Genomic DNA, 16,236 nt, shown 5'->3' with positions numbered 1-16,236 from the left:
TCATTCTTCTCGGTGTGCCTTCCCTGTCCTGCCCTTTGGAAAGCTGAGCAGAAGCTTCCCAACAGCGCAAGTTTCACTGGGGGTGGAGTGGGAGGCCGGCAGGACTGGCTGCAGTGGTAATTTGTCTGGTTTACTAGGTCAGTTTCCTTGCATGGCTTGCTGTGGTTAAAATCATTGTGTGGCCGGTTTCTTGTGGACAGAGGCATTGTTGGCCTTCAGTGCCTGCTGTTGTCTCTACCCTGGAGGGAGCCACTTCTCCACAGCCCTCCCAGGCCCTGCTTCTATGACTGAGAGCTGGAGATTGTTTCCCAGGGTGACCTCAGATGCAGTACAGCATCCGGGCCTTGAGCTCCACATTTTGGGGCTGATGCTGGCTTTCCTCAGCTCCTTTCCTCTGGTGAAACCCTTCTGCAACACAGTTATTTCTCTGAAGGGAATTTCATTTGATCTGTAAATGCAACCTGGTGTCTTGCCCCCTTTTCTGTGTCTGAACCCACCCTAAATGGTGGTCATTAGTTGCATGTGGTCATGCCCACTTGAAATGGGTCTAGCCCCATTTCATAGAATTCAGATGTCTTTTAAGTATAAAATACACACTAGGCTTCTAAGACTTAGTGCCAGAAGGTTAACCAGCTCATTAAAATTTCCTAAACTCACTGCATGATGAAATGATAATATTTAAACTATATTGTGTTACACAGAAACATATTAAAATTGACTGCACCTGCTTCTTTTTAGATTGTTGATGTGGCCACCGGACAATTTTTAACGTACCCATGTGGCTCGCATTCCCTTCCTCCTGGGCCAGGGTGATCTACACCCACTTATTTTCTCTATAGTGCTCATGGCTCCTGTGCTCCTGGCGCTGTCGGAAGGGCCTGGGTCCAGCTCCTCATTTCCGTTATTACTGGTTTATCATCTCCAGCAAGTTGCTTACCTATCCCTAGCTTTAGATTCTTTACCTCATGTTAATAAGCCTGTGCATTCTGTTTCTCAGGAGATTTTCTTTGTAGAAGGAAGTACTTCGAAGTGGGTGGCACTGTCTGTAAAGAATTGTAATTATTATGAGGTGGTAGCGGCTGCTACTTACAATAGAGTCTGGTATGTTCAGGATTATTTTTCACCCTCTACTCTTGTGCAAAGGGAAAACCGTGAGAGAGTCTTTTTTCTTCCAAAGAGTTAGGAACAGCCGTTGGAGAGACTCAAGCTATCTGGGTGAACAGTTCCCAGAATAGATCTGGGGAGGTAAAAACAAAAAGGCCATCCAGTCGGGCAAGGAGACTGACAGCTGCTGGCATTTCACTTCTTTTGTTCTCGTTCTTGGCCGTCAGAGCAGAAACCGATGGGCAGTTGGTGGAGTGGACGGCCTCTGCAAAGTGGCCTGATCAGATTCCTGCGCCTCTAGGTCACTGGGCGGGATCGCGTCTGGCCGGAGCCGATGCGACTCCCTCCTGACCTTGGAAGGTGTGACCAGCGGCCTTGCATTCATCACTCTGCAAGCCTCTACTGAGTATCTATGATGTCACGTGCATCGATCTTATCTTTATGAGAGTTTGGTGAACCAGCAAAGGATGAGAAGAGGAAATGAGAAAAATATGTGCTTGACATTCATTAACACAATAAAGAAACAAGCTAGAAATGGAGATGAATATAAAATATTCCTCCCTTCCTGTCCTTTGCTCTTTTTTTATCTTCATTTATGGTTCTCTGTAAATGAATGAATGAATGGCTGAATTGTTTGTATCAAAACAGACATACTCATTTGTAAAATAAAACCATTTTGGCTGTTGTGATTTATCTTTTTCAATCCCCAAATAAGCTGCCAGAAGCTGTGAGGCATTAGTTTGGAGCAAAGTGGGATGCAAAAGATACTTGATGTATTGACAGTTAACCAGAGAAGGTGAACTTAGCCTGCATTGATCTGATAGCATAGATTTTTCTGAGGGGTGGAGGGAATTACTTCTCTTTTATTCATAACGACCTAATTTTGTAAAACACAAAAATGCAATCATAGTGTACACACACTCTTTGTTGTTGCTAGTGTGGTCTTTCTTCTTTGTTTTTGCTTGGCTCCTTCCTCCCACACTTCCATGTAACTCCTAATAAATTACTTTATTTCTTTCCTCATTTTTTTCCACACCCACACAATTGTACACCTACATATAGCATTCTTTATGGCAAGGTGCATTTCAATCAAGTGAAATAAAATTATATTACTTTCCTCATTCAATGACATTTCATGGATATTCCACCAGGACTCCTCACAGAGTACAAATCATTCTTTTTAATGACTATATAATATTCCAGTGTGGCTCTATTCTCAGTTCCCAACCTTTTCTTTCGCAAGAGGCATTTGCTTTGTCCCCAGGTTGGTTTGTTCTTGATCCTGTAAATGAGGCTCGTCCACATAACATTTTTTGTTAGAGGTGTTTTTAATTTATATTAGCTAAATTCTCAGATTACAGAGTATATGTGTATTTTTAAATTTTAATGCATATTGCTTTCTAAAGAGGCTGTAACAATTGTCATCTTCATCAGAATTTCAAAGAATATACTCTTGCCACTTCTTCCCTCCCTTCAGTGGTGTTCTTTGAAAAAATATTTTGCCAGTATGATAGATACAGATTAATAATTCAGTTCTCCCAGCTCCTGACCTGGTATTCTTTTTGCCATGAATTTTACCTTTCTCTAGGGAGGCCCACGCCTGTGCATGAAGTTTCCTTAACCTCTTCTGTTTGGCAAAAGTCCTGGTTAGAGCAGGGATTGAAGATCTATGGCTTATGGGTAAAATCCAACCTGCTGCCTTTTCTTGCAAATAACGTATTATTGAAACACAGCTTCAACCACTTGTTTACATATTGCTTATGGCTAGTTCCTGTTACCATGGCAGAGTTGAGTAGTCACAATAGACCACAGGGCCACAGAGCCTACGGTGTTTACTACCCAGCCCTTTGCAGGAACAGTTAGCCAGCCCCTCCCTTAGACCGACATGTGAGGTGCACTGTCACCTCCACCTGCCAGCTGGGGAGCTGGGGAGCACAATGGTACTCTTGTTGTAGGGACTTTGCATATGCTGTTCCCTTTCTCAGGAATACTGCACCTCCACCCCCACTCCTGTAATGTCGCTCCCTCCAAGAAGCTTTCCCTGATCAACCCATTTTCCCCAATCTGCTTTAGGTGTCCCCAGTGTAGGTCCCTTTTGTAGCCTGTGCCCACCTTGACCAGCACTAATCATTTCAATGTAATTGTCTAGACAGGCAACTGTGCCTGAGCACAGGGACTAAGTCTGTGTGGTTCCCTGGCATATCCCCAGCATCTAGCTCTATGGAGATGCTAACAACATTATCTGTGGAACAGATGGTTGGATGAATGAATGAATGAATGATGAAATTTTTCCTTAGTGGCCCTTGTTCCACCATTTTTCATCCTTTTGGTTTCTGTTCAGGGACAACCAAGCACCATCCTGATCTCACTACAGTCCCTTTCTGTTGAAATGTGCTTCCAGAAAATGATTTGATAAACTCATTCTTCAAGCCCTGATTAATATTGAGTGCCATGGGACCAGAGACCTTATCTATGTTCTTTGCTCCATTTATCTAAGGCCCAGCACAGTGCATGGCACAAAGAAGGCGTTCAAAAGATATTTGTGGAATATACTAATGTTTATGGTCGCTCAAGCTTGGGTTAAACCAAAGGAATACATCTCTAATTGTGGAATTTTTGGTGTCAGGGGGCCAAGTTGGGAAACATTTTTTGAAGAGGAAGGTCTTCTTTTGTGCTTCTGAAATATCACTCATTCAAAGAGCTCCCCTTGCCAGTGGTAGGCCGGCCCTGGGGTAGTTTTGACGTCTCGGGTATGGGTGTCCATAGTAGCAAATGCGGGAGTGACATGAATCAGGAGAGGTATGAAAACCCAGAGAAGGTGGGCATTTTGTGAGGTAGCACATGCTATCTTTCAGACCTGACGTGTCTCCAAATTCTTGCAACTCTTAATATTCAAAAGTTAATTTTTTCTGTATTTATGAGTATTCTTGCCAGCTCAGCTTCTGAGCTCCTATTCCAGGCCTGCTGTGGGCCTGCTCCTGCTACCTCTGGATAAAAGTGAATGCCTTGAATGTCCTGGGTCCTATAAGACCAGGAACCTCGCTCTTAGGGCCAAGGCCTCGTCACACCCATCAGCCTCCAATTTCTTTCACGAGGGCCTCTGGAGGCTCATAGTGCCAGGGGTTTGGGCTGCTTCTGGCCATGGAGGCTGCTGGGAGGTGCCACCTGTTACTGCCCAGTATCCTGTTTCTCCCATACTAGTCTCCTGCCCCTCTCCAATGCCTTGAGTCTGTATTGGCAGAGACTCCAGTACCACTACTCCATCAAAGGGCCAGAAAAGTTGGAAATCTCTCAGCAAAGCTCCCAAATCCTTTCCAGCCTTCAACAGGGCTGGAGAGCTGATCAAGTTCCCCCTTGCAGATTTTTTTCCAGAGAGATTTCTCTCTCAGAAAAAGCCCGTGTTGGAGAGGAAGAGCAGGTAGGGAAACTGAGAAAAATGACAGATATTTCCTTCCACATGTTTGCTCTCTCCCTGGGCAGAGGCTGGGACGGCCAAGTGGGGTTAGCTAATAGTGACCCTCTTCCCAACACCACGGATTCCCAGGTAACTTTGCTTGGGTGGAGGGGATACCATAGATTCTATATAGATCTAAGGCCTCTGGTTCTGTGGCATCAACACCAGATGCTTTCTTTCCCAGGCTCCCTCCCCTTATCTAGCCTGCTGGAGGAAATACTCTACTCTTGACTGCCCACAGTTCTAGTTCCTTCCCCTGTCCAGGCTACATGCAGATTATCTGAGGTCATCTGGTCTTGACCTCCTGATGCCTTCTTTCACTGGGCAGCCAGCCCATATGGGCCAAGGTCCATGAGATCTTCATATAATCACCAGGTGGTCTAGCCCTCTGGGTAACATAACTGGCATGTGCATTGGGATGGTTCCTTGGCCCAAATAATGCCTGTAGCAAGTCAGAGCAGGAAAATCGTGTAAGAGCCACAAATGTCTCTGTCCCCAGGGCGACTACAGATCCCCTTCTTTTCTGGAATGTACCACCAGCCCAGGGAGGGACTGTGACGAATATTTGGCCTCAGGCAATGCTGGAGCCTGGGGAATGCTTTAGATGCATGTGTGATTTCTCACAGAATTATAAAGCCCAGCAGCATTCGGTGCCAGAGGCTGCAGAGAGTTTCTGTGCTTTTCGACTATTCATTAGTGATTACATACCCCCCTGAACACCTGCAAGACCAATTCATAAAGCGAGCATTCATGGACCTTGGCAAGGTCTTCATGGGAACTGCAGAGTACGGGCCACGGTCATTGTATCTCCAGATAAAAACATTCTCTTACCAAGGAGGCCTCTGAAAATAGAAGCAGGCTGCAATTTCAGTTCAACACCATGGGGCATTAAAAAGAAAAGTGTTACTTCACCTCGTCTCTTTATAAAGTCAGCACACTGCGGGGCTGCGGCGTTCCTGGACAAATCCCCTTTCAGGACCCTTTGGGGAGCAGGGAGAGGGGAGTGGTGGGCACTGCATTGATCGTGACAGAGGACGGGCTGGCCATCGGTGCGCTGTGGCGTGCTGTCCTGCAAGTTACACTGATTTACAGCAGGAGAGCAGGAAATAGGGGGCTCAGGGGGCCGTCTGTGTAATTCTGGGTGACAGATTGCTCCTGCCACTTACAAAAACAGTGCCATAATTAATCCAAAAAGGCCAACAATAATAAATAACCATCAAAAAATAACATCTTTAGGCAGAATGTGGGATTGACTTTTATAGCATGATTCTTCTGTACTTTTAGTTTTTCTTTGATGTGCTCACTGTTAAATGACTAAATGGCTGTGGCTGGCACAGAAGGGATCTCTGAGAATCAGTGCTGGGGCACGGTGGCTCAGTCTGTCTGAGCAGCATAGGCAGAGCTGGGAGTATACTCAGAGGTACTGTGAGGACCATTTTACAGAATTGGACAGCTGAGACTTATCTGGGCATCTGAAAACCCAGGCTCCTGAAAACATAACATAAAAATATTGTATCTATGGAGGCAAAATGAAGCTCATGTTGATCCATAATCAACATGATGAAATCGGCCTGTCTGATAATTTGGCAGGGTTCTTCTTGAGTATAAATACACATGTGCTGGGGGACTGTGGGTTGGGGGGATTTGGGGAGGGCTCCAGATCTCCCCTCCGCTCTCCCGTGTAGACAGCCTCCAGTGGTCAATTAGCCCCCTGAAGTGCCTCATTCTCAGACAACAGCTTATACACTCGCAGTAGCAATGCTCACAGTATGTTTTATCCTCACACGTATAAACACACTTCGTCACAAACTCATTTAGGTCAGAAAGGACTTTTAATGGGACATCTGGCTGTCTTCCACTACTTCTTGTCAAGGCAAAGTAGGTTCTCTTGTTCATATCCTGTAGCAACTGCCTGGACGGCTAGAATCTGTGGCTATGTAGCTTTTTTGTTTCTTGTTATTGATTCAACTAGTACAAGGGAGCAAAAAATAAACTGGTTGAATGTAAGAAACTGCAGTCAGAATTTCCATAAAGATCATTGGCCTGAAAAGTGAGGGAAGCTTAAGTGCTGGGCAAATAAGGGAAGCTATGACCAGGGTTCTTAAGAGAGAGGACACGGTGGTGAAATGACTTCTAATTGTAGGAAGAATCCTGCTGTTCTTCAGATGAGGGGAACAGTAGAGTAGTGGCTAAGATTATGGAAGCTAGGAATCTTGGGTTTGAGTCCCAGCTCTGTGGTGTACTAGCTGTGTGACCTTGAACCTGAATTTTACCTTTTTGGAATTTAAGTAATTTCCTCATCTCTAACATGGCGTAGTAATAGTTGCTAACTTCAAAGGGTTTTTGCAAGTATTAAACAAGTTAACATATACAGAGTTCTTTAAATAGTGCCCAGTTATGTCTGTGTTAATCATCATGAGTTAAATTATCCCAATCATTGGTTACTGATAAGAATTATGTCATTCATTGCAATGATCGCTCTGCTCCATGTTTAATAACAACAACTATAAGCGCTTACAGTGTGCCAAGAATTGTGCGTGCTTGAGCTGCCCTTTACTCTGCGCTCTATTTTATAAAGAGCAGTGAGATTAGAAAGAGTAATTAGTTTACGATCACACTACTAATAAGTAGTATATCCAGAATTCAATCCAGGTCGACTCTAGCAACCATGTTTTTAATTAACAAGCTATCTCCCCTGTAATTGCTTCTGAAGAGTTAAAAGCTACAAGAAATTTTGTTTTCCACCCTGCTTTTATAGCTGTTCTTAGTGTCCTGATCAATACTTTTGAAAGTATGATGTAGGCAATGCTGAAAGTTAGCAAAGATTCATCTAGCATTCCCCTACCCGGGGTAGACGCAGGGCAGAAGGCAGAGTGCACCCACTCTGCCAATTAATCCAACCTGAGTTTTGTAGTCTCCTGCTGTCTATAATGTTCCAAATCTGTGTCGTTGTCAGTAACATGGGGATAATAAAAACCTACCTCAAAGGGCCTTTGTCATTTTGAAATGAAATAATAAGTGTTAAAGACCTGGCATGAGTTTGGTATTTAGTGAATGTTTTATTGGTTTTATTAGTATCGGCGATGGCCACCTCCTCAAAGATCTCAATAGATTATTCTGGAGAAGTAAAAGCTGATTAATAAAATGAGAACATTTCATCAGCTGTAGTAAGATCAGACACATAAAAGCACTGCATCTCTGTACAACACAGAGAAGACAAGTAGTGATTTTACAGCATCTTGCTAGGCTGATGGACAGTGACTGTGAAGGGGTATGTCAGGGGGACTTGGTGAAGGGGGGAGCCTAGTAAACATAATGTTCTTCATGTAATTGTAGATTAATGATACCCCCCAAAAAAGTACTGCATCTATTTCTATCTCCCAGTGTTAATACATAAGCAAAGTAGTAGGAAACAAGCCATTCTTTAAATAATTGAAGCTGTGCAAAAAGTCAATAAAATCAGGTCTCTACCACATCCACAGGTTTTCCTCATGGTAGGGCATTTTGTTTTGTTACAGATAATTCCCCACACTTCCCAAGGTACTTTGCATGGAGGGAGCCACAATCTGCAATACTTGAAAAGAGTAACTAGGTTTTGTAAGGTAATTTCTTGTTACCCTGCTCATGTTACCTGTTAGCTTGAGGCTTCGTTTAGCTTTGTCCGAAGTGTAGACTCCACATAGCAGTACGTAGAGAAAGAAGGTTGTCAGTTATGATGAAACTCTGGATACTTTAGGCAGGATAAAAAGCCTGCTCTTTTCTGGATCATCTGCTTAATTATCCGGCTAAATTAGGTTAAAACCTTTTTTTTTTCTTTGTCAGGGGGGTCTCTAATTATCTGGAAAACCAGGTAACTGTGTCCTTTTAAGAGCCTTTAGGCTTGAATTATTCGACATAAGCCAGCATCCTGGGAAGATACCCAATTCTTCACCTGCCTTTTTGTGCATAGATTTGGATTGAGCCCCTTGAGCTGTTCTATTTACAGCTTCTTGTAGATGCAAAATATTCAAACCATCTCCTTTTTTTTTTTTATATATACAAAAGAGAGATCCAACTTCGAGCTGTGAAGATGCTGGTGCTCAACTTGGAAGATCGGTAGTGAATTTTCCCAAGACACACAAACAAACACATACATAACTGGAATATCAATGAGGTCTTTTTAGAGACAACACATTAAAATGCAAGGCAGGAGATAATGAGATAAGCAGCAAGTTACAGGTTTCTTAATTCTAGCGTGAAAGGAGAGAGAGAAAAAGAGAACAGAAAAGCCCCATAATGTAGCATTGCACAAGGATCTCCTGGGCTTGATAGGAAGCTTGCTTGGGGAGGGGTTTAAAAGGTGTTTTCACGAGTCTCCTTGTTGACATAAATGGAAGAATAGTCTTAAAGGTGATGGGAGAGATGTTGAAATCATGTGGATTTTTTTTAGGTACTCTACTAGCATATTCCTACGTACAATATAGGACATTGTTTCTGGCTATGGCTTGGTACCTTCCTGGTTATTTGGGGAGGAAATTGGTATCATTTCTTGAGAACATACTATGTACCAGGCACAGTACTGGGGGCTTTGATATCATTTATAGCAACCTTACAGCAACCCTGTGGGGTGATGTTATTGCCCTCTCGTGATAGATGGGGAGACTGAGGCTTGGGGGTTGCTGCTCAAGGCTGGGAATCAGATCCAGTTTTCTTGGACTTCAAAGCCAGGCTCTTGGCCATAGCTGCATTCTGAGCTGCTGAAGGTACAGCAAATGGTCTATGAGCCAGGCTTCAGTCTGGCATAGGAAAGAAACACAGGAACAAGAATGAGGCTGGGGTTACTTAGTGAGGTATAGTTGAAAGAACACCTGACTGGTAGTCAGAAGATCTGGGCACTAGGCTAGCTGCTGCCTTTGGCTGTGTGGCTTTGGGAAAGTTACTTAACTTCTCTGAGTCAGTTTCCTCATTGGTAAAAGTGAGATGCTAATACCTATTTTTCAGAGGATGTTTTGAAGGTTAATTGATGTAGGTGAAAGCATGGGAGTACTTAATTTCTAATAATAAAAATCAAACTAACCGATCAAAAAACAAGATCCACAGTTCAGGAGGAAATCAAGATAAGTGTCCAACATAAAGTTTACTTCCTCTCTTCAGGAAATAGTGTCAGGAAAATTGGAGAGCCACATGTGAAATGATAAAACTAGACCTTATCTGATAGCATACACAAACGTTAACTTGAAATGACTTGAACATGAGACCCAAAACCTTAAAACTCCTAGAAGAAAACACAGATAGCAAGCTCCTTGACATAGGTCTTGGCAATGATTTTTTTGAATTTCACACCCAATGCAAAGAAAGGCAATGAAAACAAGAATAAACAAGTGGAACTACATCAGGCTGAAAAGCTTCTGCACAGCAAAGGACCCCATCAACAATATGAAGAGGTGACCTACCACATGGGAGAAACTATTTGCAAATCATATTATCTGGTAAGTGGCTATTATCCAAAATATATAACAAACTCATACAACTCTATAGCAAAAAAACAATCTGATTAGAAAATGGACAGAGGACCTGAATAGATATTTTTGCAAAGAAGACATACCGATGGCCAACAGTGACGTGAAAAGGTGCTCAACACCACTAATCATCAGGGAAATGCAAATCAAAACCGCAATGAGATATGACCTCACATCACCTGTTTGACTATTATCAAAAAGACAAGAGACAAGTGTCATTGAGGGTGTGCAGTTGGTGGGAACATAAATCGGTGCAGCCACTGTGCAAAATATCTAGCAGATTCCTCAAACATTTAAACATAAACTACAATATGATGCAGCAATTCTACTTCTGGGTATTTGTCTGAAACACTAACAAAAACACTAATTTGAAAAGCTATCTGCACCTCCATGTGCATTTCAGCATTACTTACAATAGCCAAGATATGGAAACACCCCAAGTGTCCATCAGTGGATGAATGGATAAAGTATTACACACACACCCGTGTGTGTATGCATGTGTGTGTGAATATTATTCAGCCATAAAAAAGAAGAAATCTTGCCACTTGCAAGAGTACGAATGAAACTTGAGTACGTTATAGTAAGTAAAATAAGTCAGGCAGAGAAAGACAAATACCATATAAGCTGACTTATATGTGGACTCTAAAAAAAAACCACAAACAAACCAGGCCATTAGACAGCAAACAGATTGGTGCCTGCCAGGGATGAGGATGAGGAGTGGGTAAACTGGGTGAATGGGGTCAAAAGGTACAAACTGGGTGATAAATAAGTCATGGGGTTGTAACATGTAGCATGGTGACTATAGTTAACAATACTTTATTGTATGTTTGAAAGTTACTAGGACAGTAGATCTTAAAAGTACTCATCATAAGAAAAAAAACCTTCGTAACCATGTATGGTGACAGAGGTCAACTAGCCTTATTGTATTGATCATTTTGCAATATAAACAAACAGCAAATCATTATGTTGTATGCCTGAAATCAATATAATGTTGTAGTGCCATCACACCTCAATTAAAAAGAAATTTGCTTACTCTTCATTCCCATTGTTACCACCTCAGTTGGGCCTCATTTCTCACTTGGACTCACACCACCTTCTCTATGAGCTTCGCCTGCACCCAAGCTTTGTCTCCGTCAAGGCATCCTCCAGCCTGCTATCAAAGACAGCATGTGAAAATGAAAGTATGATCTTCTGATTTCCTGCTTAAAATCCTCCAGTGACACCCCATAGATTGTGGGACAAAATCCAAATTCCTCACTCCAACGTGGACCTCTAGTTTTTTATCTGCATGCCCACTGTTGAGCTACTTGTGATCTCAATAACGAATGGTAATCTTTCCTACCCTTGGGTCTTTGCACATGCTGTACCCTCTTTTTGAAGTGTCCTTCTGCTCAAATATTTCCTCTAAAACCTTCTCATTTCTGATCAGAAGTTGCTGTATCTTCCTCTCTGATACCATAGCCTCAAACTCACCAAACTGTGGCAATGATTTCCTTACTTGCATCTCATATGCTAGACTGGAAGTTCCTTGAAGGCAGCCCCAGGGTGATTTCTCTCTGTAGTCCTGGCACCAAGCATGGTGTCATTTACTGAAGAAGGTCTGGGGATGGGAGTGGACAGTGGACCAATTCAAGAGCTATGACAGTTGTCCAGGGAAGACATGGCAAAGGTCTGTACTATGATGTAAAGGAGATGTGATCTTCACCTCTCTCATGACCCATTTGCTCCGCACCTACCGACTGGCAGGCTAAGGGGGTACCTCCTCTGCTGCTTGCCTGTCCCCAGACATCTCTTTTAAAGCACAACTTTCCCCAAGAATGGAGGGCTTGAATTGAGTTTAAGAGATCTAAGAGATTATTAAAAGGTAGAATTAAGAGAAACAGTAATAATGCAGGTCAAGGTAGAGAGAAGAATCCAGCATGAACTATCCCAAAGAGTCCTGCAGAAAAGGAGGATAGTTCCACCTTTAACACAATCTATTTATCATGCAGAAAAGGGAAAACTAACTGCTTAAAGGTGGGTCATGTCAAAGTCGGTGTGAATGATGAAGATCTAACACTGTAGCAACAGAGGTTGAAAGGTGGTCACGTAGAAACTAGAGGTCTTCAGGAAACTCAGGGGTGAGCTCAGTCCTTTATAGAGGAGGAAGGAGGGGAAGCTCAGAAGGTCTTGGGTAGGGTACCAGGGCAGAAAGATTTCTGGTCTTATAATGGCTGACATGACAAGGAGAGTGGTTGTGCTGTCATTCTATTGACCAATGTCAAGGTGAAGGTCCTGTGTCTGGATGATTCACGCCAAGTCCCCTCTAATTTTCTCTCCAAATATCTAGCAGCTCTGGAAAGAGCAGAATTTACTTATGTATTTATTATTATTATTATTATTATTATTATTATTATTATTATTATTATTATTATTATTATTCAGGGCACATGGCTGTATTTCGGGCAGGGTTTAACAAGGGATAGCACTTGATATATTCTTGATCTATCTGATAGCTTCAGGGGAGTGGTGGATGAAACCACGTAAAGGTTATATTTCACCAACCTCCATATTCAGTTTGCAGATGAGGAAACGAAGCTTCAGATTTGAGTGGACTCTTTTCTAAGAGCAGCAGTCTCAGAGACACACTTTCCCGTTCCTAACCTTTCTGTGAGGCAGCTCTCGTACATTTCTCTCTGTTCCCTGTGAGCCTCTAGCCTTCACAACCAAATGCTTCAAGGATCAGAAACCTGACTCTCCAGGAAGTTATGGTAGTTGGGTAAATATTTTGAAGTTTTGGCCATATTCCTTGGTTCAAAGGCCAGGTCTTGGTCTTAGGACCTGAAGATTTCATCATTTCAGCTTCAGGAAAGAAGTCTTTTATACCCATATGTCCTATGCATTGTTTAAGGATAGAGACAAGGCTGGTTCTGTCTTAGATAGAATTGACTTTGAAGCAGTGGTTTCAATGTGGACTACATGTTGGAATAACTTCAGGGCTTAAAACATACCGATGTCTTGGTCCCATCTGCAGAGCTTCCAGTTTAGTTGGTCTGGGGCGCAGTGTGAGCCCTGGGAGTTTTGAAAGATCCTCCCATGTTCCTAGTACACAGCAGGGCTGAGAGGCACTCTCTTGGTTGTCTTGGTTTCCATGAGCCCTAAATAGTTCACCGGGGTGGTTAGCCTCACCTCGTATAAGTGGTGGCTGTTAGAGGCCCGAAGAGGCTATCAGAATGAGAACAAAGAGAAAGGAAGTTCAGACATAAGAAAGTATTCAGAATAAAGGTTCATTATTAATCAAACCCAGTAAAGGAGGGAAACCGTATTTTCCTTTCTGCCAGAGGCCACATGTGAGTGCCTGTGGGGGGAAGCATATCCATAGCTTTGTGACTGAACCAATAATTCATATCAGGTTCAGGAGCTGACTTTATTGAATTACAGCTCTACAGCTGTTCTCAGTCTAAGACCAGCTTCTCCCAATGGGACTTACTGTAACGACACATCTCATTTATAGGACTCATATGCAGGGGCCTGGAGATGCTAACCTGTAAATTAAAACCTTGTGTATATGACTTTGGTGAATTAAATCCAAAAGCGTTTTGGCTTCTCCAAATAGGCCATTTTTACTAGAAAGGGGAGGAGGAAACACAATGGAAAGGAAATAGGTTTTCATATTCACCCTTCCTATTTCTGGTAGGAGGTCTTGACCCAAAGGTAATAATGGAAATAAATTCTAATAAAATGCTGAGGCTTCGGTCAGGCTGGGTGCTGGCCAGTGAGGGGCTGAGAGAGGAGAAGGTAGGCGAGCACGTGGGAAAGTGGAAAGGATGCAGTTCTGGGGCCTGAATGTTAGATCTAGAAAATTCCTTCGAGTGCATCATCTGGGAGAAGACCAGCTCAAGATTTATTTATTCTTGGAGGCTTTTCTTAAATTAACAATAGAGACGGAAAGTGAAACGCAGGGAGGAAAGCATGTTGAGTAGTTCCATGGTTAATTCGCATGTGAGGTGGATCTGAAAGCTACGTGTCTGGATGCATGATGCCGTGTCCCTCTTTCTTACCGTGTTGCCGAGAAGGTGCTATGGTGACATTAAAGGAGACCTATAAGGAAAGAAAGTACTCCAGGCACTGTTTCTAAAATGTACCGTGAAAGGAAGACTGTGGATCATGTATAACTGCTAGGAGTTTCAGGCCAAGAGAATTCCCTGTGAGATATGACTAGGGCCTGACAGTGACCTAACAGTGGGTCTACATGTGGGAGACATATCAGAGGGAGAACCAGTGAGATCTGTGACTCATTGGATTCTGGAGAAAAGAAAGAACAATGCATCAGGACACACACATCTGATCTAGAAATGCTTGTCTGATTGCGAAAGAGTGCTTGCTGACGACCTGGTATTCTCTCTTCATCCCCATTTCTCATCCCTTACGAATACATCAGAGTGAAATATAGGGACGGCAATGAGTACAGCTGCAGGGACATAGGAGAGCAGGATATGGGTTTGATGAGAGTGGACAGCTCACCTGGGTTAATTCATTCACTACACAACAAACACTTGTGGAGCGCCATCTGTGTCCCAGGCACTCAGATGCAGAGATACGGCCACAGGAGCTCAGTCCAGCGGGATTGTCTAGTTATGGGAGCTGACACTCCTGGTAGTCTTCCGGGCGGAGGCTGAGGAGGGAGTCGGGGTGTAGGATGGAGCTGTGGTGGGAGAAGCTTCCTGGAGGAAGGATCCTGTAAGCTGGTGGTCATGAGATGAGTGGGGGTGGGCTGGGGGAGGTGGTGCCGCATACAGAGACAAGGAGATGTGAAAAACATACCCTACAGTTGCTGTTTGGTGACCATTTTGAGGCGTCTACAGAGTAAGATGTGAGGGGTCACAGTGAGAAATAAAAATGGAAAAGCTGGTTTGGGGCCAAATCAGGACACCGTGCTCAGGGGCACCTTCAGGGAAGGGAGTGGGGAGGCGCTCACGGCTTAGAGGCAGAGGTGACACTCGGACAGGAGTGTTATGAAGCCATTGTCAGCCTTCAAAATGATGTATTCAAGGAGGGGACAGGCTAGAGGGGTGGAGACCAGGCAAGAAGTTTCTGGAACCGCCCCGATAAGTAAGGCAAGGGCCTGAGGGTGATCTAGAAGTGGGAATTTTAGAGGGAGCATCAACAAGACCTGTGACTAACTGGATTTTGGAGAAAAGGGGAAAGGATGGGCTCAGAAGATGATGATTCTCTCATTTTTTGTAGGTTTAAAGATCTACATTCCCCCGTCCAATTTGTTTTTTCAAACTACGTAGGCAGTGGCCTCAAGTCTACAGTTAGTTCTCCTCTATTTAGAGCCAAGTGCTTTCCTCCTGTCTGATGTTAAGAAACGGAGAGCTGACGCTATTAGTCTTCCGCCTCCTACTGTCACCCCTGGTGCGCTATTCCTGAGGCTGCCGGCGCGCTGTTTCAGAAGAAAAGGTGTTCCCGTCCCATGAGTCGCAAGCAAAGTTTTATCCGGCTCTTGCTAGCCACTCGCTACTCCTACCATATGTAACCAAAGTTTATATCGTAAACATTTAAAAAGTACTTGCTTTGTTACAAGCTCAAAGGAATAACCCCAGGGCCAAAATGAAAGGTGTCATGAATGCGCCAGGAATTTAGATGATGGGAATTGGGGCCCCAGGAGTGGCTTGTAGAGGAAGCGGGAATGAAAATTTAAGTCTGGAGGAAAGGAGTAGATTTGAGTCAATGTTGTGCACAAAATGGAAGGGCCAAAGGGACAGGAGGGAGCGGTTGAGCAAAGATGTGCGCTGGGAGATGTCTTGGACACACTGGATGATGGGACCAGTGGGGAAAGGCATTTGGGAGGAGGGAAGGGACTGGCTGGTGCCTTGGGCTTCGACTTGCTCTCCAGGTGTGTCCCTGGGCAAGGCAATGTGCTGGATGCAGCCATGTGCACCTCGTTCTCAAGTGTCTCATGAGCCACACTGTGCACCAGTGGGATGGCTGCACGGGATTCTGCTCCGTCCTCTGTCCAGCACCCTGGGACTCTTCACTGCTTTTTGGGCTGTGGAATGAATGGGCAGGAGATTGAACCTCTGGACTTGCATTAGCACCTCTACTACAAGCAACTCAAACACACTTCACAGCCTGGGACCTAGTTCATCCTCATCAAAAACAACTTTTCTAACACAGCCGTAGGTAGGTGGATAGTTT

The sequence above is a fragment of the Manis javanica genome, chromosome 6 (genome assembly GCF_040802235.1).
Source record: "Manis javanica isolate MJ-LG chromosome 6, MJ_LKY, whole genome shotgun sequence".
NCBI classification, from domain to species: Eukaryota; Metazoa; Chordata; class Mammalia; order Pholidota; family Manidae; genus Manis; species Manis javanica.
Note: the sequence above shows the minus strand (reverse complement) of the source record.